The sequence below is a fragment of the Lynx rufus genome, unplaced genomic scaffold, assembly GCF_022079265.1.
Source record: "Lynx rufus isolate CCGP_SWC_20201006 ecotype Redwood Valley unplaced genomic scaffold, mLynRuf1.p SCAF_19, whole genome shotgun sequence".
In the NCBI taxonomy this organism is placed as follows: Eukaryota; Metazoa; Chordata; class Mammalia; order Carnivora; family Felidae; genus Lynx; species Lynx rufus.
Genome location: NW_025814833.1, coordinates 35,398,771 through 35,421,359, shown reverse-complemented (window position 1 = coordinate 35,421,359; position 22,589 = coordinate 35,398,771). Strand labels below are relative to the sequence as shown.

The 22,589-nt window shown below is 37.7% G+C and overlaps 1 pseudogene; it reads right to left on the bottom strand.

The window, feature by feature from the left end:
* Positions 1-21,203: 21,203 nt before the first annotated feature.
* LOC124514027 (40S ribosomal protein S24-like) lies at positions 21,204-21,597 on the bottom strand (annotated as a pseudogene).
* Positions 21,598-22,589: the final 992 nt, after the last annotated feature.

Here is a 22,589-nt window from a genome sequence, read left to right as displayed (position 1 = left end):
TCTGTCCCTCCCCTGCTCATGCTCTGTCTCTTTCTGTCTTTAAAAAATAAATAAATAAAATAATAAAATAAAATACAGTTTTATATATATATATATATATATATACACACACACACACAATTAAAAAAATGAAATCTTGCCATTTGCAATGATGTCACTGGAGCTAGAGAGTATTATGTAAGCAAAATAAGTCAGAGAAAGACAAATACCTTATGATTTCACCCATTTATGTAATTTAAGAAACAAAACAGATGAACACAGGGGAAAAAAGGGAGGCAAACCATAAAACGGACTCTTAACTATAGATAACAAACTGTGGGTTGGTGGAGGGGAACTGGCTAGGGGGATGGGTTAAATTGGTGATGGGTATTAAGGAGGGCACTTGTGATGAGCACCGGGTGTTGTATGTAAGTGATGAATAGCTAAAGTCTACACCTGAAACTAATATTACACTGTATGTTAACTAACTGGAATTTAAATAAAAACTTGAAAGAAAAAAATCATATGATCATTTCAGGAACAACATTTGACAAAATTCAACATCTATTTATGACCAAAACTTTAAACAAAATGGAGTTAGAGGGAACATATTTCAATATAACTAAGACCATATGTGAAAAACCCACAGCTAACATCATCCTCAATGGTGAAAAACTGAGAGCTTTCCCTCTAAGGCCAGGAACAAGACAAGGATGTTCACTCACACCACTTGTATTCAACATAGTACTAGAAGTCCTAGCCACAGCAATCAGACAAGAAAAAAAAGTAAGAGGCATCCATACTGGTAAAGAAGAAGTTAAACTGTCACTATTCTCAGATGTGACACTATACATAGAAAATCCTAAAGATTCCATCAAAAAACTACTAGAAGTAATAAATTCAGTAAAATGGCAGGATGCAAAATTAATACCCACAAATCTGCAGTGTTTCTATACATTAACAACAAAGTTACAGAGAAATTTAAAAAAACAACAACAACACCATTTGCAATTGCACAAAAAAAGAATAAAATACTTAGGAATAAACTTAACCAAAAAGGTGAAAGACCTGTACTCTGAAAACTATAAAAGTCTGATGAAAGAAATTAAAGATGATACAAGCAAATGGAAAAATATCTCATGCTCATGGATTGGAAGAATTAATGTTATCAAATGTCCATATTACCCAAAACAATCTAGTGGTTCAATGCCATTCCTATGAAAATACCAACAGTATTTTCACAGAACTAGAACAAATAATACTAAACCGTGTATTGAAACCACAGAAGATCCCATATAGCCAAAGCAATCCTGAGAAAGAAGAACAGATTAGAGGTACCACAATTCCATATTTCAAAATATACTACAAACCTATAGTAATCGTAACAATATGGTATTGGCTCAAAAACTGACACGTAGATCAATGGAACAGGATAGAGACCCCAGAAATAAAGCCATATATATGTTTATTTATTTTTGAGAGAGAGAACACGTGCATGGGTTGGGGAGGGCCAGAGAACTGACTGAGCCACCCAGGCACCTGACATCATCCATAGCAACATTTTCCTAGGTATGTCTCCTAGGACAAGGGAAACAAAAACAAAAATAAGTTATTCGGACTACATCAAAATCAAAAGCTTTTGCATAGGAAAGGAAACAATACACGAAACTAAAAGACAGCCCAGTGAATGGGAGAAGATATTTGCAAATTATTTATCCAGTAAGGGGTTAATATCCAAAAAACATAAAAACTCATACAACTCAACACCAAAAAGCAAATAATCCAATTAAAAAATGGGCAGAGGACCTGAATAGACATTTTTCCAAAGAAGACATACAAATGGCCAACAAACATGAAAAGATGCTCAACGTCACTTATTAGGGAAAATGCAAACCAAAACTACAGTGAGATATCGACCCATGCCTGTTAAAATGGCTAAAATCAAGAAGCGAAGAAACAAGTGTTGGCAAGGATGTAAAGAAAAAGGAATGCTCATGCACTGTTGGTGGGAGTTTAAATTGATACAGCCACTGTGGAAAACAGGATGGAGATTCCTCAAAAAATTAAAAAGAGCAATACCATATGCTAGAATAATTCCACTATTGGGTATTTATCCAGGAAAAAACCCCCACTAACTAACTTGAAAAGATATAAGGACTCCATGTTTATTGAAGCACTATTTATAATAATAGCCAAGACATGGAAGCGACCTTCATCCATCAATAGACAAATGGATAAGGAAAAGTGGTATATATACACAATGGAATATTGCACAACCATAAAAAGGATGAGATCATGCCATGGATGAATCTAGAGGGTATTATGCTAAGTTAAATAAATCAAACTGAGAAAGACAACTACCATTTGATTCCACTCATACATGGAATTTAAAAAAATGAGGGAGGGGGTGCCTAGGTTGGTCAGTCATTAAGCATCTGACTTTAGCTCAGGTCATGATCTCACTGTCCATGAGTTTGAGTCCCACATTGGGTGAATATAAGTCCTGCTTCAGGTGAACATGAGCCACTTTGGATGAGCCCCACTTTCTCTTTCTCTCCCTCTCTCTGTCTTCTCTGCTCCTCCTGGGATTCCCTCTCTCTTTCTCTCTGCCACTCACTCACTTGAACCCTCTCTCTCTGTCTAAAAAAAAAAAGAGTGGGCAAACAAAAATCAGAATCAGAACTATAAATACAGATAACAAACTGATGGTTGTCAGAGGAGAAGAGGATGGGGAGTTTGGCAATATGAGTGAAAGAGGAGAGGGAGATACAGGCCTTTGGATCTGGAATGAGCAAGTCACAAATAAAAAGCAGAGCATAAAGAATACTGTCAATAGTATTGTGATAGTGATATAATAAGACAGATGTTAGCTATACTTGTGGGGAACCCAGCATAATGTATGAACTTGTCAAATCACTAACTTGTACACCTGAAGCTAGTGTAGCATTGTGTATCAACTGTACTCAAGTAAGTAAGAAAGTTAGTAAGTAACTAAGTAAATAAATAAATAGGTGTTAATTCTCGCAACACCATTGGTTATTCAACTGGGAAGGATGCCAATTTCTAAGTGGCTCAAATTCTTTAATGCTATTTTGGACTTACATATTTTTGTTAATGTAAGAGAGCATGTGAACTCATAATAAAGGTCAATTTTCTGAAATAAATGTAAAAAGCTAACAAATCTCTTTTATATAACTGTCTCATTTCTCACAACAATCCTTAGAGGTAGTAATCCAGTTACTTTTGCTGAGCAATAAATTATCTCACATCTTACTGGCATTAAACAACCATTTTATAATGCTCAGGAATTCTGTGGGTCAGAATTGGACAGGGCTTGGCTGGCTATTTCTCATGCCTCATGGGGTTTTGTATGCAGTTGCTATCACATGTTGTCTGGTACTTCAGTCTTATCAAGGCTCTGTTGGGTTGGATGTCCAAGATGGCTCACTTGTATGGCTTGCAGTTTGATGTTGGCTATTGTTTGGGGTCTCATCTGGGAGGGTCTGGCAGTTAGAAAGACTACATGTGACTTCTGCATGTGGCTTGTCCTTCTTCACAATATAGTGGCCTCAGAGTAGTCAAAATTCTAATGTGGAAGCCCAGGGCTGAAGTTCAAGTAAAGCAACAGAGAAGGTTGAATCTGCATGGCCTTTTTTGACTTAGCTTTGGGTATCACACAGTACCCCTTTGGCTGTGCTCTTTGTTGAAGCAGTCACAAGCCTGCCCACGTTTAGGGGAGGGAGATAGACCATATCTCTTAAAGAGAAGAGTGTCAAAAAAATTTTGGGCCACTTAAAAAAAATAACAGCCTGAGGTAGTTTTTACTACCTCGACTCACAGATGGGGAAAATAATGTTCAAGAAGATCAATTATCTTTCTTTTGAACATTTTATTTTATTCTTGAGAGACAAAGAGATCATGAGCATGGGAGGGGCGGAGGAGGTGGGAGACCCAGAACCCAAAGCAGGGTCCAGGCTCTGAGCTGTCTGAAGTCAGCACAGAGCCTGATGTGGGGCTTGAACCCGCAAACCACGAGATTGTGACCTGAGCCAAAGTCGGTCACCCAACTGACTGAACCACCTAGGCGTCCCAAAAGGGTTAAATAACTTGCCTAGTGTCTCACAGCAGTAAATGTCAAATCCTAGACTCGAAGCTAGATTTTTTTTTATACTAAATCCATTATTTTTTCCATTACATTACTCTTTATTCTAAGAAGTCAGTGTTGGCAGTAGTGATAAGAAAAGGTTTTCTGAAGGAAATGGGGCTTTGCGTGTGACCTTAATAGATGAGGCCTATCTGATCAGCTAGGAGAAAGAATGCAAGGACTTTCAGAAGAGAAGACAGTGGGAATATGACAGTTCAACCACAAAACACCTAATATAAGTTATCACATTCCTTGTAAATCTACTCTTTCCAGTGTATTTACTTGCACAAGGGAGAAACTAGAAGTCTTACCTCTGTTCTCTCTTTATTTCCCACATCATGTCAACATCATGTCTTGGTAATTTCAACCTCTTAATAGTTATAAAACATGTCCTTGACTCTCTATCTCTTCCCTAATGGTCCTATAATATCTTTCATCTAGACCAGGGTTTAGCAAAGCATGGCCTATGGCCAAATCTGGCCCACCATCTGGTTTTCTATGTCTGTCAAGCTAAGGATAGTTTCTACACTTTCAGGTGGTTGAAAATATTAACAGAAGAATAGTATTTTTTGACAAATGAAGATTATATAAAATTCAAATGTAAGTGTCCATAAAGTTTTATTAGAACATAGTCATGCTCATTCATTTACATGTTATTTACAGTTGCTTTCCCCCTACATGGGCAGAATTGAGTAGCTGCAAAAGAAATTGTATGACCTGAAATGCCTAAAATATTTATTATCTGGCCCTTTACAGACATAGTTTGTCCTCTCTTACTCTAGACTACTCTAAGAGTATCCTAAATAGTTTACCTGACTGTGGTCTTCTCCTCTGGACCAATCTCTACACTGCAGTCTTAGTGATTTATATATAATAAAGTCACTCCTGTGCATTAAAGACTTCAATACCTTGACATTGCCTAAAGAATAAAGGATGAAATAGAACAGCTTTAGGAGAGCATATGAGGCCTTCCTTGATATCATGCCTGCTTACTGTTTCAGCCTTCTTTTTAGCTACATCCTTTCTTAAAATGTTACTTAGTATTAGTGAACAGCTGACATTTCCTACACATTCTATGAAGTTTCATGCCGTCACTCATGGAATTACTTCATCCTAGAGCACCTTTCCTTCTTCAGGTTAGTTCCTATTAGCCACTCAAGACTTAGTTCAAATCTTATCTCTTGGGGAAAGGCATTTCTAAACTGTATTGTCACCCCATACACATATAAGAAAGTGATTTCAGTTGCTGTAAATGTATTCAATAATTAAAGGCCTGAACAAATTCTCTAATGGACAGTATTAGGTAAATGCAAAGGAAATTTTGAGAGAATATATGGTAAGTCTTCTTAACACATACATAAAGAATAGAAGACAGAGGAGAGTGGGAAGATCCATCCAAGTTATCTAGCCTGGGGAACTAGAATGATAATGATACCTTAACAATGAAGGAACTTTCTATCCATCAGCCATAACACTGTGCCCAGAAAAAGAGGACTTCCCATATTGGCTGAATTCTTTTGATGAGCAAATGGTTGGAAAGGAAAAACCATTTTTAAGGATCAGATGAAATTCATTTTGGACATATCGAGAGGGTGTGAAAATGCGATATCCAAGAAGATATGTCTCATTGGTATCTAAAATCGTAAGTCTAAATCATGAATAGGAGGCTAAGAATACAAGCACAGTGGGGTCAGGAACTGTATTTGTCTGATCCAGAGCTGTTATTTTCAGTGCTTGGTACAAGAGTGGCACTTACTAGGCCAGTGGGTCCCAACTCCAGGAAGGGATGAGAAACACCTATGGAAGTTTTCTGTTTGTTCTGTTTCAACACAGTTGTCTAAGTCCCACAACAGACTGTGTTAAAATTTCAATGGTGAGGCTCAGGAATTTTTATTTCTTAAAAACTCCACAGCTGGGAGCCTGGGTGGCTCAGTCAGTTAAGCCTCCGACTCTTGATTTCAGCTCAGGTCATGATCTCAGGTTTCATGAGTTTGAGCCCCGCATTGGGCTCTGCTTGGGATTCTCTCTCTGCCCCTCCCCCACTTACACTTTTTTCTCTCTCTCTCAAACAAAAATAAATTTAAAAATTCTCTCCCTCTCCCTTTGCCTCTCTCTCTGTTTCTCAAAAAAAAAAAAAAAACAAAAAACAAAAAACAGAAAACAAAAAACTCCATAGATAATTATAATGCACAAAGCACAAAGAATCATTGTGGTAGGTGCTCAGTAAATATTTGTTGACTGAATAAATGATTAAATTCATTCATTCTTTTTGACTCTAGAATGAGAAAAGAGGAAAAGATACCTTTTTGATGTAACTATTAATGTGAGAAAGCGGATCTAGATGAAAAGAATGACAGAGACTGTGAAACGGGAATGAAAGAAAGAGAATAGAGAAGTTTTTAATAGAAGCCTCTTTCCTTATTTTTTATTTTTAGGAGAAAAGATGATAAAATAAAAGTTGGCTGTATTGCCCTCTCTTTTGACGCATAGCAGGCCAGGCCGTAAGGTGCCATTGCTATAGACTCCATTTAAAGTGCTCACCTTCTGTTCATGGGCCCATTTTAATCTATTCTTGAAAATCAGGCATTCAGCATAAAACACTACCCAGGAAACTCTTTCCCAATATTTTTTACTTAACATTTTATTTTTAATACTAAATTACTTTAAATAAATATGGATACCTTGATATTCAATTCCTAAATATGCCACCCTATGCTTCTTAAAAGTAAGAAAATTATATTATGGAGTCAGTTAATACTATAACACCCAAAACATTAATATAAACACTTTTCTAGTATCTAATAATTAGTCTGTCTTCAAATTTACCAATTTTTGCCAAAAGAAAGTTCTTTATAGCCAGGATCCTATTCAAGACTGCATATTTCACTGCATTCTGTGTTTTGTAGTCCCTTTTAATACAAGGCCAACCCCTTTTAAATGACATCAAATACTTGAAGGGATTAGGCTCTCACTGTGCATCCAACTCCTGAATTTTTTTGATTGTTTCCTTGAGGTGTTATTTCCTGTTTAACATCCTTGTTGTGGCAAAATTTATACACATTTAAGGGAACATTTTAAAGTGCACAATTTAATGAGTTTTGCCGTAAGTATATATCCATAAAGCATCAACACAATCAAGATAATGAAGGTATTCATTATCCTTCAGTCATTACTCATGTCCCTTTATTATCCTCTCTCTTACACATCTCTGACCCGGCCTGGTTTCCAAGCAATCGCTGATCAACGTGCTTTCTGTCACCATTGAGTAGTTTGCATTTGGTAGAGTTTTATAAATATTGAATCGTGTATTATATGCCATTTTTTGGTATAGCTCTCATCCAGCAGAATTACTGAGGGTCCATCCGTGTTGTGTACAACCGTAGTTCATTGCTTTTCATTGATGAGTAGTATAACAATGCATGGATACATCACAACATGTTTATTGGCTTGCTGATACAGAGTTGGGGTTTTTTCCCCAATTTTTGACTATCAAAGATAAAGCTGCTACGAACCTTCTTGTATGGCCTGTGAACACATGTTTTTAGTTTTCTTGGGTAGCTAGCAAGAAAAAAAGTTTGGGGTCATATGCTAGTTATGTGTTTAACGTTTTAGAAAACCGCTAACCTGTTTTGCAAAGAGGCTGTACCATGTTACATTGTTACCAGTAGTGGATGAGAGTGACCTTGACTCCACATCCTCTACCAACACCTGTGGTTCATGTGGTCAGTTGCAGTGCCCATGACCTGAGCCAAAATCAACAGTCCCATTGAGCTGCCCTGGTGCCACCCCCACCAGTCTTTTCCAATTTCACACATTCTAGTGGGCGTGTAAGAGTATCTCAATGTGTTTTTTTTCCCATTGTGTTTTTGTTTTACATGTCCCTAATGACAAATGATGTTGAATATACCTTTTCACATGCTTATTTAGTACGCGTATATTTTCTTTACTGAAGTATCTGTTCAGATGTTTTGCCCATTTTAATTGGGTTGTTCATATTCTAATAATTATTTGTGGAGTGGGATGTAAGTATTTTGTTGATAAATTTTTTTACACATCTTTTCTCCCATTGGGGGGCTTGCCTTTTAGTTTTCACAGGGTCTTGTGAAGATTAAAAGTATTTCTTATGTTATGAATTTCTAACATACTGATTTTTTAATAAAAGTTTATGTTTTGTGTTGTATTTAAGAAATCTTTGGCACATACAAATTTACTCTGATTTTCTCTTATATTTTCTACTGGATATTTTATTGTGTTAGGTTTTACTGACAGATATATAAATCATTTTGAGTTAGTTTTAGTACTTGATATGACGTAAGGATTGAGGTTCTTGTACTTTTCATATGGTCAATCAAATTATCCCGGCATCAAACAATATTTTTGGAAAATATTAACCTTTCCCAACTAAATTATCTTGGCATCTTTGTTGGAAATCAATTGACTATGTATGTGTGGGTCTACTGCTATACTCTCTATCTCTTTTTCCTTAAGAGTAGGCTCTACACCCAACATGGGGCTTGAACTCATGACCCTGAGACCAAGAGTCACATGCTCCACTGAATGAGTCAGCCAGATGCCCCTATACTCTCTTCTGTTTCATTTATCTACATGTCAATCTTAATGCCAATATTTCATTGCCTTATTAACGTAGCTTTATAATAGATATTACAATCAAGTAATGTGAGTTCTTTACATTTTTTCTTCCTTTTCAGAATTAATTTGGCTATTCTAGGTCCAGTGACTTTCCATAAAAATTCCAGAATTAGCTACCCAATTATGAAAACACACTTTAAGTTTAGATTTTGGTTGGGATTGTGTTAAATCTGCAGGTTGATTTGGGGATAACTGACATCCTAACATCGCTGAGTCATTTCATGAACACAGTCTATGTCTCCATTTATTTAGGTCTTTGTTTAAAAAAATTTTTTTTAATGTTTATTTATTTTTGAGATAGAACACAAGTGGGGGAGGGGCAGAGAGAGGGGGAGGCACAGAATCCGAAGCAGGCTCCAGGCTCTGAGCTGTCAGCACAGAGCCCGATGCAGGGCTCGGACCCACAAACTGTGAGATCATGACCTGATCTGAAGACAGATGCTTAACCGACTGAGCCACCCAGGTGCTCCTGCATTTATTTAGGTCTTACTTATTTCATCATAGTTTTGCAGTTTTCAGTGTTCAGGCCCTGCATATATCTTTTGTCAAATTCATCCCCAAGTATATAATATTTTTTGCCATTGTTCATGGTCTATTTTTTACTTTCAATTTTTGTTCATTCTTTTTTTTTTTTAATTTTTTTTAACGTTTATTTATTTTTGAGACAGAGAGAGACAGAGCATGAACAGGGGAGGGGCAGAGAGAGAGGGAGACACAGAATCGGAAACAGGCTCCAGGCTCTGAGCTGTCAGCACAGAGCCCGATGCGGGGCTCGAACTCACGGACCGTGAGATCATGACCTGAGCTGAAGTCGGACGCTCAACCGACCAAGCCACCCAGGCGCCCCTGATTGTTCATTCTTAGTACATAGAAATGCAATTGATTTTTGTATATTGGCCATTCATTCTGCAACCATGCTAAATTTATTTTTTTAGTAGCTTTGTTTTGAATATTTGTTGGGATTTACTATAAAGATGATCATGTTATCTGAAAATAAAGACGGTTTTACTTCTTCCTTTCTAGTCAATATGCCTTTTATTTCTTTTTCTAGCCTGATTTCTCAGCCAGTACTCCAGTACAACATTGAACAGAACTGGTAAGAGTAGATATTCATGTGTTTTATTTTTGTTTTTGTTTTTGTTTTTGTTTTTGTTTTTTTCTGATCGTACAGTTAAGTGTATCAGTCAGGTATTGCCAGAGAAACAGAACCAACAGGATGTGTATGAGTGTGTGTGTGTGTGTGTGTGTGTGTGTGTGTGTAGAGACAGAAAGAGAAAGAGAGATCTTGATTGATAGACAGATACACACATAGACATCTACATCTATAAAATAGATTTATTTTAAGAAATTATCTCATGTAATTGTAGGAGCAGACAAGTCCAAAATCTGCAGGGCAGGTCAGCAAGCTAAAATTTCTAGCAGAAATTGTTTCAGCTTGAGTTTGAAGGGAGTAGGGAGACAGAATTCCTCTTCCTTGGGGGACCTTAGCCTTTTTTTTAATCTTGAGGCTTTCAACTGTTTGGATGAAGTCCACCCACAATTGGGATGTAGTCTGCTCTTCTCAAAGTCTACTGATTTAAATGCTAATCTTATCTACCTTTACAACAACATACAGACTGGTGTTTGACTAAACAACTGGGCCCCATAGACTAGCCAAGTGGACGCATAAAATTAAGCTTTCAGTCTTTGGTCCTTAAATACAATATTAACTGTAGGTTTTTCATAGACACTGTTTATCTGGTTGAGGACGTTCTTCTAGTTCCTTCACGTTTGCTTAGAGTTTGTTCCAAGAATGTATGTTTGATTTTTTTATGTGGTTTTTACAAATCTTTTTATATAGTCATATGGTTTTTCTTCTTTAGTCTGTAAATATGGCGATTTACATAAACTGATTTATAAATATTATTAAGCAAAGTTACATAAACTGATTTATAAATATTATTAAGCAAACCTCATAATCCTGGGATAAACCCTGTTTGTTTATGATGTATTATCTTTTTTATATATTGATGGATTCTACTTGCTAAAACTTGTCAAGTATTTTTCTGTCTATGTTCCTAAGTGATATTTATCTTTACGTTTTTTTTCTTTTAATATCCTTTTTTCTGGTTTTGGTGACAGGTTAATGTTGGCATCTTTGGGCGCCTGGGTGGCTCAGTTGGTTAAGCATCAGACTTCAGCTCAGGTCATGATCTTGCGGTTTGTGGGTTCAAGCCCTGAGTCAGGCTGTGTGCTGACCGATCAGATTCGGTTCTTGATTTCAGCTCAGGTTGTGATCTCGTGGTTTATGGGATTGAGCCCCACGTTGGACTCTGTGCTGGCAGTGCAGAGCCTACTTGGGGTTCTCTCTTGCCCTCTCTTTCTCTCTCTCTCTGCCCTTCCCCCACTGTCTCACTCAAAGTAAATAAATAAACATTAAAAAAAAACGTCGGGAGTATTCTCTTTAACTGGCATTTTTTTCTTTTTAGAATTGGCATTATTTCTTCTTTAAATATATGGTAGAGTTCCCCAGTGAAGCCATTAGTGTGGGGTGTTTTATTTATTTCCATGTTTTTAAGCCCAGCAATTAGTTTTATAACTATTATTCTAAATTCTTGTTCAGTTACATTGCTTAAGTTGGTTTTGATCAATTCATTAGCTGTCGCTACTTCCTGGAATTTCTTTTGAGGAGAATTCTTCTGTTTTGTCATTTTGGCTAGTTTTCTGTCCCTTATGCATTTTAAAAGCTTGTTGTATGCTCTGCACCTGCGAGCACTGCTATATTAAAGGAGGGTCATACACTGTCCAGGGCCTGGCCCTTCAGGAGGTGTTTTTTCGGAGATTGTTACTTGCTCTCTGTTGTTGGGACTTTGGTTATTTTGTTACCGTACTCGTAATGATATTTTGGACCCTCCACCAGGTGTGCTTTGATTTGTTCCTTGGAATAGCCCTATCTTTTCTCCAGCTTTCCCATTTTCTTCCTGGTAGATTCAGTCTCTTTTCCTCCCAGGCTCTGGTGTTCAAAGTCCTTTGGCTTCCGCACTCTTTGTTTGAAAGTCGCAGGAAGTATGGATCCCCCTACTTCTCTGCCATGTTGGCCCCCCATTCTCCTATTTCCATCTCTTTAAAAATACTTATTTTTTAAAGCAGTTTTAGGTTTATAACAAAATTGACGGGGAGGTACAGAGATTTCCCATATATGCCCTGCCCACACAAATTCATAGCCTCTCCCATTATAAACATCACTCACCAAAATGATTTTATTTTTTACCAAGGATGAGCCTACATTGGCAGTGTACTATTCTGTGAGATATTATAATTCTGAATACACAGAATTAAACGTTTGTCAACACTCATAAAACTTTAAAGAACTGTGAGTAAACTTTAGTGTATATACATTTTGAAAGTCATTAGGAGGTTGGAAGATCCCCAGATGAAATGCATAATGTGACAAAATAATCTAACTATGTTGCAAATATATGAAGCAACTTCACTCAAGGTGGGTGGTTGGAAGAAGAAGCTAAGTAACTTTGGAAATTAGTGGATTCTGTAAGACTAAAGGCAAAAAGAACTATATGTAAGAATTGTACTCAATTCGATAAAGTCAGTCCCTGTGCTGACACATGTAGCAATTTACATGTATACTGGAATTATACCTTAAGTAAATGGTTGATGATGGGAACCAGATTTCTCAATGTTGGAGTGAAAAGCTTACAGGTAAGCAAAGGGGGAACACTAGAATGATCCATGTGATAAAAGATTAGAGTTAGAAACCTCAGTATGAAACACGTTTAGTTTAATATAGATACAGATGGTTACATACAGAAATGTTTATAGATAGGTGTATATACATAGATTAGTATACCCAGTCATCTTGTTTTGTCAGCTGAATGTCCTAGAAGCAATGACACCTCGGTAGCAATGAACACATCCAGTACCTAGATTTTGGTTTCTAATACTATTCTCAAAAAAAAAAAAAAAAAAAGTGTTCCTTAGAGAAATGACTAATTCTAGGACTAGTGCAGGGAATATACCAGATGAACCTGGAGCATGTTATCATGGCAGAAGTAAAGAACACGTGAAACAAACAAATAAGCAACAACAACAAAACCCAGTAAATTATGGGGGTTGTCAGAGGGACACAGGAACCAACTGAAATAGCCAAAGTTGGAACAGATTGAGAAACTAAATGAGTCTATACTCACATAAATAAATGGTTGAATAAATAAATTTGGTGGAGTATAAGCAAATCTCTCATGCAGAAAATTTCTAAATAATTTATGTAAATGATCTACCCTTAAGGATTTGGCCATAACTCTACACTCCTTAAGTGTGAGTTGTTCATAGAGACTTTCTTCTGAACACTGCATCACGTAAAGGAAGAAAACAGGGGAGTCATTTTATAATGGAGCAAATCCACAAACACTACCTTAGCCAAGTTATTGAGGTTAGCATAAATATTAATAAGTCACGTTGTTAGCAAGTAACCATGATGTAATGTGATGAGAATGGCGTTTTACATCTGTGATCAAACTCCTCAAATCTTAGTTTAATCCTGAGGAAAAAAGTCTGACAAATGCCCACTGAAGAACATTTTACAAAGCACCTAACCGGTACTCCTGAAAACGGTAAAGATCATCAAAAGCAAAGAAAGTCTAAGAAGTTGTCACAACCAAGAGAGGCCTATCTAAGCATGACCAGTAAATGAAATGTGGAATCCTGAGTGGGATTCTAGAGGAGAAAAAGGACATTGGGGAATACTGAGGAAATCGAAGTATAAACTTTAGTTATTAATAATGTCTCAATATCGGTTCATTAATTTTGATGAATATACCATACTAATGCAAATTCAGCAATCCCACTTCTGGGTACTATGCTAAGTGAAATAAGTCAGTCACAAAAATAGATGTACCACATGAGGCCACTTATATGAGGTATCCACAGTAGTCAAACTAATAGAAACGGAAAAAAGAATGGTGATTGCCAAGGACGGGAAGGAGAGGGGAAATGGGGAGTTGTTGTTCAATGAGTACAGAGTTTTAGGCATGCAAGATGAAAAAGTTTTAGAGATCTCTTGTACAATAATATATATATAGTTAACAATACTGAAATGTTCACTCACAAATTAAGAAGGTGGGGCGCCTGGGTGGCTCAGTCGGTTAAGGGTCCAACTTTGCCTCTGGTCATGGTCTCGCGGTTCATGAGTTCAAGGCCTGCATCAGGCTCTCTGCTGTCAGTGCAGAGCCCGCTTAGGATCCTCCTGTCCCCCCTCTGTGTGTCCCTCCCCTGCTTGTACTCTCTCTCACTCTGTCTTGAAAATAAATAAAATATTTAAAAAGTTAAGAAGGTAATTTATATGTTTTTTATCACCATAAAGCAAATATGGCTTGATTCACTTTAACTTAAAAATGAATACATGTGCGATTATTTTATGGGAGAAAGGGATGATGTGTTTTCAAGGTAAATAAAGAATAGGTAATCGTAAATCGGTCATTCAGTATTTATTGATTATTTCACGTGGGCCGTATGTCCGATTAGGTTCTAGGTATACATGATAAAAGGCCCAGTACCTACCCTGAAAAAATGCTGTGCACTGAGGAAGACAGTCAGGAAACAGTAATAGTATCATGTGGCAAGTGCTGTGATGAACATTTTCAGGTGCAATATGATACAGTAGAATGCCAGGCAGCGGGGACGGCGTGTGTGAAGGCACAGAGGCATGAAATACTATATTGATCAGGTGACAGCTGAAATAATATGTGTCAAGGAGAGTGTACAGAACAAGTCTAGAGATATGCAGGAAAGGGGCAAGTATGGGAAACTGAAAAAGATTGGTAGTTTTTTCCATAAGGGTGACTTTTGAGCATACTAGCTAGCAATTCAGATGACCTCGTTTAAGAAACACTGAGGTAAAGATATTGACATGCGGGACACATCTAAGACCTCGTAGTTATCTATCTCAGTAACCATGTAAATAGAATTAATGTGCCACCAAGCATAGAGTCGTAATAAGAACGTTTAATTTTACCTCTGTGATTGTGGATGGAGCTTAAGATATTCGTTGAATATGAATGGGACTAAGAAATGAGCACAGAGGCACAAGGGGAATTTTTTATAAGAGAAATGGAAGTGTGTTGGATGACAACAAGCCAGTGGTGATTCGTACTAGTTATGAGTGAGTATTCTGGAAAGGAAAAGCAGAAAAAAAGATGACAAAGTGAAATCAAAGTAGAAAAAGGCTATGACGATCAAAGATGAAGACAGAACAATTACAACTGAAATTAAGATAGACAATGATTTTAACATACGCTGAGGCAAGGTCAGGAGAAGGGACAACAGGGACTCTAAGAGCTGAGAAAATATTAATGGAAATGTAAAGATGGACGTCATGGATGGATACATTCATTCTTTGTGCAGAAATATGTAATTCACAGAGCAAGAGAACTGCCAGATGTCATAAAAAGATAAACTTGCTAAGCTGAGAAGAAATAGATAAGGCAATCAATATTATACCACAACAGATAACCAGAAGGTGAAACAACCGTGTTCGAAAAATTGTTCTGTGATATGTGTTTAAGAGCAGCATTACCTCTTTCACTGAGGTGTTGAGTTGAAATAGTGTGAGTATGATTACGTATACTCTATTATAATCATTATTTTGAACTTGATCAATACAGTCTGTCATCGAGGGCCGAGCGTGTGTCAGTGTGTTTGAGTCAAACATATCAACAAATCGTTTGGAACATCCTTGATCAAGATCTTCAGCCTGAAGTTAAAAATAATCTTAAGCAAAGAGGATGTCAATTGTTCGGTGTTGTGTAGAAAGTAAATACAGAATATGAGTGTTCAAATTTATTTGAACTGACAGAATACTATAAATAGTAGATTTAGTTACATTGCAAAACGTGTTTGGTGTTATTGACTCTTCTCTAAAGATCAGTTTTTACCTTAAATTTAAGATTAAACTCAGAGTGAAATGTTACTTATAAATCATTATACAATAACTTTGGTGCGTGGCTAGCCTTTTAAGGGCATATGATTGAAGTATAAGTGGATTTCTTACTGCTTAACAGTGCTATGTAGGAAAATACAATTATTAAACAGATTTATAATAAAATATAAAAAAGGGTTATGTGTTTTTATGCGATCAACAATTTTGGTCCTTCATGTCACAAAGGAGGGGTGCGTGGGTTGATTTCAGCTCAGTCATGATCCCAGAGTCGTGTGATTGAGCCCTGCGTCAGCACGGAGCCTGCTTGAGATTGTCTCTGTCTCTCCCTCTGCTCCTCTCCCCAATTTGCACTCTCTCTCTCTCTCTCTCTCTGTGTCTCAAATTTAAAAAAAAAGACACTCAAAGAGAGAAAATATATTATAAACGTATAAATATATATATATACATATATATATCGTATGACATATGTCATCGTTCCCCTTTTAAGTGAATGGCATGAAAAGAATATAAGTATACATTATATTTTATGTATCCATTATTTTTGATAAGTGGTTTTCATTGAAATCTTCTGGACATCACCTTGTGGATGTACCGAGCTCCACGGGGCTGAATCGTTCGGTTCGGTATGCATCAATCATATTGGTAAAGCCTATGCTGCAGAAACAGACAAACCCCTGTCGGTTAAGTCCATCTCAGTGACTTAACACAATAGTTTATTTCTTGCTCCCTCTACGGCCTAATTCTAGTTAGGTAGCTCTCCTCCATCACTGCCCAGTGCCGCGTCTAGGGCCGCCCTGACAAGGAAAGAGAAGTCTGGTTTTAACTGCCTCAGCCTGGAAATGTCACATTCACTTTTGCTCACATTCCATTAGGCTAGAATTACTTCTGTGGCGCCAAACTAAATGTAAAGAGGCTGGAAATTGTAGTGGAGCTTATGGAATATTTGGTAAGCACCACTCCTCTCCAGCTTCCAAGATGTTATATTCAATTTGTGGACACTAGACAGACCCCCATTAAACTCAGTTTGCATGTCAAGGCTGATGACGTCACACATCCACCACGAGCATGTGAAGACATTTATTATTCACATGTTGAGGCCTTTGGAGACAGCAGGGCAGGGTCCCAAGCGGGTCTGAAAATGGCTTGGGTGCCTTGAGAGAGAGTGGGAGTGAGTGGCCCTGACTTTCGTCGTGGCAAGAGGGGGACTAGCGTGCTTTCTCACCAGCTTGCCCGGATCTGGGGCAGAAAGGAAGCAGGAGGTGGGGATTGAAAGCTGTCAGCAGTCAAACAACATAAATGGAGTGAGGCTCTTTATTACACAAAGGAATGAATTATTTCCTCATTTCTCCCCATTATTAATTTTAATCCACTTCTAAAAGTGTTCTTGAGCACATTTCATGTACTATGCTTAGGTACTCTCAGCATATTTATCATTTGGATAAATCCTCTCCACTCAAGTAATTCATATTTCATTTTTTCAGTTTCTGCCTTCTCTTATCCTTCTCAGCAAGAGCCACCAGTGGTCTCTACATACGAGATGACTTTCTAATCCGATCTCCACCGGGACACAGAGTGTATATCAAAGACCTCAGGGGCACCTGGGTGGTGCGGTCGGTTAAGCGTCCGACTCTTGGTTTTGGCTCAGGTCATGATCTCACGGTTCATGAGTTCAAGCCCCATGTCGGGCTCTGCGTTGACAGTGTGGAGCCTGCTTGGGATTTTCTCTCTCTCCCTCTCTCCCTCTCTCTCTCTCTCAGAATAAATAAACTTTAAAAAAAAGAAACTTCAGTTCCCTATTTTGAGGAATCACGATTAGTCATATATTCCACTTTTGCTTTGTCAGGAAGAACACTTGGTATCCACGTGTTCATCGAATTACAGAATTTCTCCACTTCCTACTTGGAGGAATATTTCGATCCTACTTTCGAAATATTTTATAGTTTGGGTCCCATTTTTCAGTGTCTAATGCTACTATCCTTTCATCTGTTGCCTAGACCCAAACAACAACGTCGTGTCTCATCTTGCTGAATTCACTCTGGGTCCTCGTCCAGTCCTTTCTCTATCTGACCAACCCCACTAGCCTCATTTCATTTTACTATCTTCCCCAAGCCGTGCTGACCTTTTTCTAGTTCTCAAAAACTCGGTACTCCCTCCCTCCTCGGGGCATATGGTCATGTTATTCTCTCTGACTAGAATGTTCTTTTTTCCCCCCTTCCCTTCACTTGACAAACTCTTCCTCATCTTTTAGTCTTAGCTCAAACATCATTTCTTGAAGAGAGTCATCCCTGAACTCCTTATTGCTCTGGTCTGTACTCCCTATAATCTCTCGGTTAATCCCTCTACTTTTTCTTCATGGCACTTGCATTGTTTTGTAGCTGTCTCTTTGCTTGTCTCCTTCTCTTCTATACTGTGAGCTACCAGATGCAGGGAGTTTAGGGCTTTAGCTGTTTTGCTTACCTTGTATCCTTAGCACCCAGACAGCATTATAGGATATATAATAATAGTACGTCAGTCCCCTTCAGGGACTAGCTCCATGCTCTAAACATTGGCATGCCTTACATTTGAATTCCTAATGGCCATCTCAAAGTCACGGACAGAGTAAGTACACCATGAAAGTTTGCTTAGAAGCCTCGCATACTACGTCTGGGACTTTGGTCTTTGTCCTAGAGAATTATCAAAGCATCAATATATTGTCATTGAAGAGCAGGGTGGGCAAGCATGCGCTTTTGAAAAACGACTCTGGTAGCAGTTGGGATGGGGGTGACCAGTCAAATTAGCACAGAATTACTGACAGGCTGAATCGGAGCGCTACCATGAGAATGTGAGAAGAGAGGGCACGATTGGGTTTTAGAAGCAGAATCGGTTCCAAATCATCTTGGAGACCATGTAGATGGCGATAAAATAACTTAAGAGTTTTTAACGTGAGTAACTAGGATGATGATATTCCTAGACATTAGGGGAGAGATTATGTCACTAGACAAATTCTCATGAAGCTTCTTCTTTGACTATCTTGCTAGGTATATATAAACACTAATTCATCTTCTTTTTATAATTGGTATGGTCAATGTTTCTTTCTAGTGCTTTAATGATGTTGGGGAATATTTTGTTGCAGCACAAAACCCCATGAACTGAAATATAGCCCAGAGATGTACCATGCCGGGAAAAGGGCAAGCTGTGTTTCTGACTAGGCCAAAATAGACAAAATGGTGGTTTTTCCTAAGTTTTTTTTTAAAAACCACTATTAATTTATGTGTACCGCTAGAATGAGAACAGTGCAATTGTTATTAGATTTTAGACGCTTAATGCTCCTTTCATGGTAATTGTTAAAGAGGTTCTGATATTAAGAAAAAAGTATGATTTATGAAAACCACTTATGAAAAGAATCATAAGCCATTTTAAGGGAAACAAGTCAGTTATATGAAATGAAATTAAAAAGAAGCACTCAATGTGGACTTACAGAGGAAGATGTTAGATTGACCACATTAAGATCATAGTAATTTTATTTTATTTTATTTTATTTTATTTTGTTTTATTTTGTTTTGTTTTATTTTATTTTATTTTATTTTATTTTATTTTATTTTATTTTATTTTATTTTATTTTATTTTATTATTTTTTTTAGTGTTTATTTTATTTTTGAGAGACCGAGAGAGACAGCATAAGCGGGAGAGGGCAGAGAGAGAGAGAGAGAGAGAGGGAGACCCAGAATATGAGGCAGGCTCCAGGCTCTGAGCTGTCAGCCCAGAGCCCGACGCGGGGCTCAAACTCACAGACCGCGAGATCATGACCTGAGCCGAAGTCGGACGCTCAACCGACTGAGCCACCCAGGTGCCCCAGGAATTTTAAAAATACAAACGCAAATGCCCAAGAACAAGGACACCAACACAGGGAATATCAGCAGGCAGGCATTTTCAACACATTTTGGAGAGACAGAAAGCAGGTGGCGGAGAGGTGATGCATAGAAGAAAATCTACATGCCTGAGCGTTAACTTCCATCCCCACCCCCATCTGTAAAAGTTTCATCATTGATGGAGCCAGTTTTTAAAACCAGGCCATGTATTTCCAGAGGTCATAGTCTTATCCACACATACTGTGTTCCAGTATGTTTGCACTGTTTTATTTACTGAGGATATTTATTTGGACCTCTTCTTCTAGTCTCTGTTCCATATCTCTAAGAGATAGTAATTGTACCTTTCTTATAGTGTTTTTGTGAAGAATGAATGAGTTAATATGTGTGAAATATTTAACACAGGGTCTGGCATATAAAAGATGGTATATGATGAGTTTTTTGGGGGGGGGGATCTTAAAAGATTTATTTTTCTTAATTTTTTTAGGAAATCTCTATACCCAACATGGGGTGTGAACTCACAACCCCAAGACCAGGAGTTGTATGTTCTGCTGACTGAGCCAGCCAGGTGCCCCTAATTTTTAAATTGTTATTAGTGAAGTATAGTTGACCTACAATGTTATGTTACTTTCAGTTGTACAACATGGTGTTCTGAAAATTCTGTACATTACACAGTGCTCACCACGATAAGTGTTGTCACCATCTGTCACCATACGTTATGGCGATACTGACTATGTTCCCTATGCTATACTTTCATCTCCATGACTTATTTATTTCATAAGTGGAAGTTTGTACCTCTCCATCCTCTTCACCTATTTTGCCTATTTCCCACCTACCTCCCCTCATTGTTTACAACTGTATACAAGGTATAGAAGCAAGCTAAGTGTCCATCAATAGATGAATGGATAAAGAAAAGATAGTATGTAGATATAATGAAATATTACTCATCCACAAAAATAATAAGGTCTTGCCATTTGCAACAACATGGATGGACCCAGAGGGTATTATGCTAGGTAAAATAAGTCAGACAAAGACAAATACCATATGCCTTCACTTATATGAGGAATCTAAAAAAAGTAAAACAAATGAACAAAGAAATAAACAAAAGAAGAAGCAGCTGCATCAATACAGAGCACTTTTTTATTAAGTGCTTTCATAAAACAAGAAGTTGCTATTAAAAGGAACAGCATGAAGGAAAGATCTTGAAAATGTGGTAGCAAATCTCAAAAATCAAATTCAACAGAAGAATTGGAGGTAATTCTAAGGATTCTCCCAGAAGTTAATACAAATACATGAAGACATGAGAAATAGCAAAGGAAACATAAGAATCGGTCCAGTTAGTCCAATATCCAAGTATTAGGAGTTCCATGAAGAGACAACATAAAAAATGGAAAGACAGAAATTATCCAAAACATTTTCTTAACTGCTCGGGCTTAAGTCTCCAGATTGAGAGGGCCATTTGAACAACCAGCAAATGAAAGAAAGACCCATGAGAAGCTTCATGGTGAAAGTTTTTTTTTTTTTCCAAACAACCAGACACATGGAAGTTCTTAGTTTATTAATCCTGTCATGAGAAATCTGCACAATCACCACCCAGTCACTGCAGAATCTTTACTCCTTCTGTTGTCCAGTCTCCAGCTCACTGCTAGATACTTCACTTCTTTTTGCCAGCACCAAAATTGGCTTTTGAAGTTCTCAGCTTTCTTCATTCTGTTCTTGTGTTCCTTTCACTGTTTTCTTGATGTCTTTTTCTTCTCATACAGGCCATGTCTTGCAAGTCTATGTTTGGGTTCGTTTTTCTTTCTATAATCCAAGGAATCATAAATCCTGCCAAAACCAGTTGACTTATCACCTCCAAAATGGGTTCTGAATCCAAACACAAAGACGACATCTGGTGTGGTCTTGTACATTTTGGTTAGTTTTTCCCGAATTTCTGTCTTAGGTGTCGTTGCCTTTCTGGGGTGAAGAACATCAATGACCATCTGTTTCCGCCGAAGTAGTCAGTTGGTCATGAACTTCCTGGTCCAGATAGTTACTGTGTCATTCATGATGGCGGCTGAGCCTCAAGCAGCCAGGGAGGAAGAGAGCTCATGGTGAAATTTGACTACACGGGGACAAATTAAGAGAGGACAGTAAAGGTCACATCACAAAGGAGAGGCATCAGATGTCATTAGATTTCTCCCAAGCAACACCAGATGCTAATGAAGATGTGAATGCCTTCAAAGTTCTGAGGGAAAATGAAAATGAACTTAGATTTCTGTACTCATCCAAACTAACATTCAAGTATGAGAGCCTATAAAGTTTCAGAAATTTGAGGACTCATGCATTCATCTCTCCTGCGCCCTTTCTTAGGATGGTGCTAGAAAAATGTGCTCTATGTGCACTCCGATGTTTATAGCAGTGCTGTCAACAATAGGCAGATTATGGAAAGAGCCCAAATGTCCATCGACTGATGAATGGATAAAGAAGATGTGGTATACACACACACACACACTCACAGGTTATCTCCCCCACCCCACCCCACCCCCCAATCCTAAGAATTTGCTGTAACATCTCTTGTGGAGAAATGAAGCGTTTCTAATGGCAGAAAATTACACAAGTGCTATTGTGAATGATATTACAAACCAGTGATTTCGGTGGAGGATACTGTGTCCATGTTACTTGCGAGGACCATGAAATACCTGGGAGTGTGGAAAGGGAAGCTAGTCCTACCACTATGACAGGTTCACACATCCACCCTGAATCCCTTAAGAAGCAATTGCCCAAAAGTCTATCGACTGATGAATGGATAAAGAAGAGGTGGTATGTATGTATGTGTGTGTGTGTGTGTGTGTGTGTGTCTGTGTGTACATATATATACACACACACACATATATATGCACATATATATAACATGTATATATGTATATATATAATGTGTATATGTATATATATATAATGTGTATATATATATGTATATGTATATATAATGGAATATTACTCAGCAATGAAAAAGAATGAAATCTTGCCATTTGCAACATGGATGGAACTACAGTGTGTT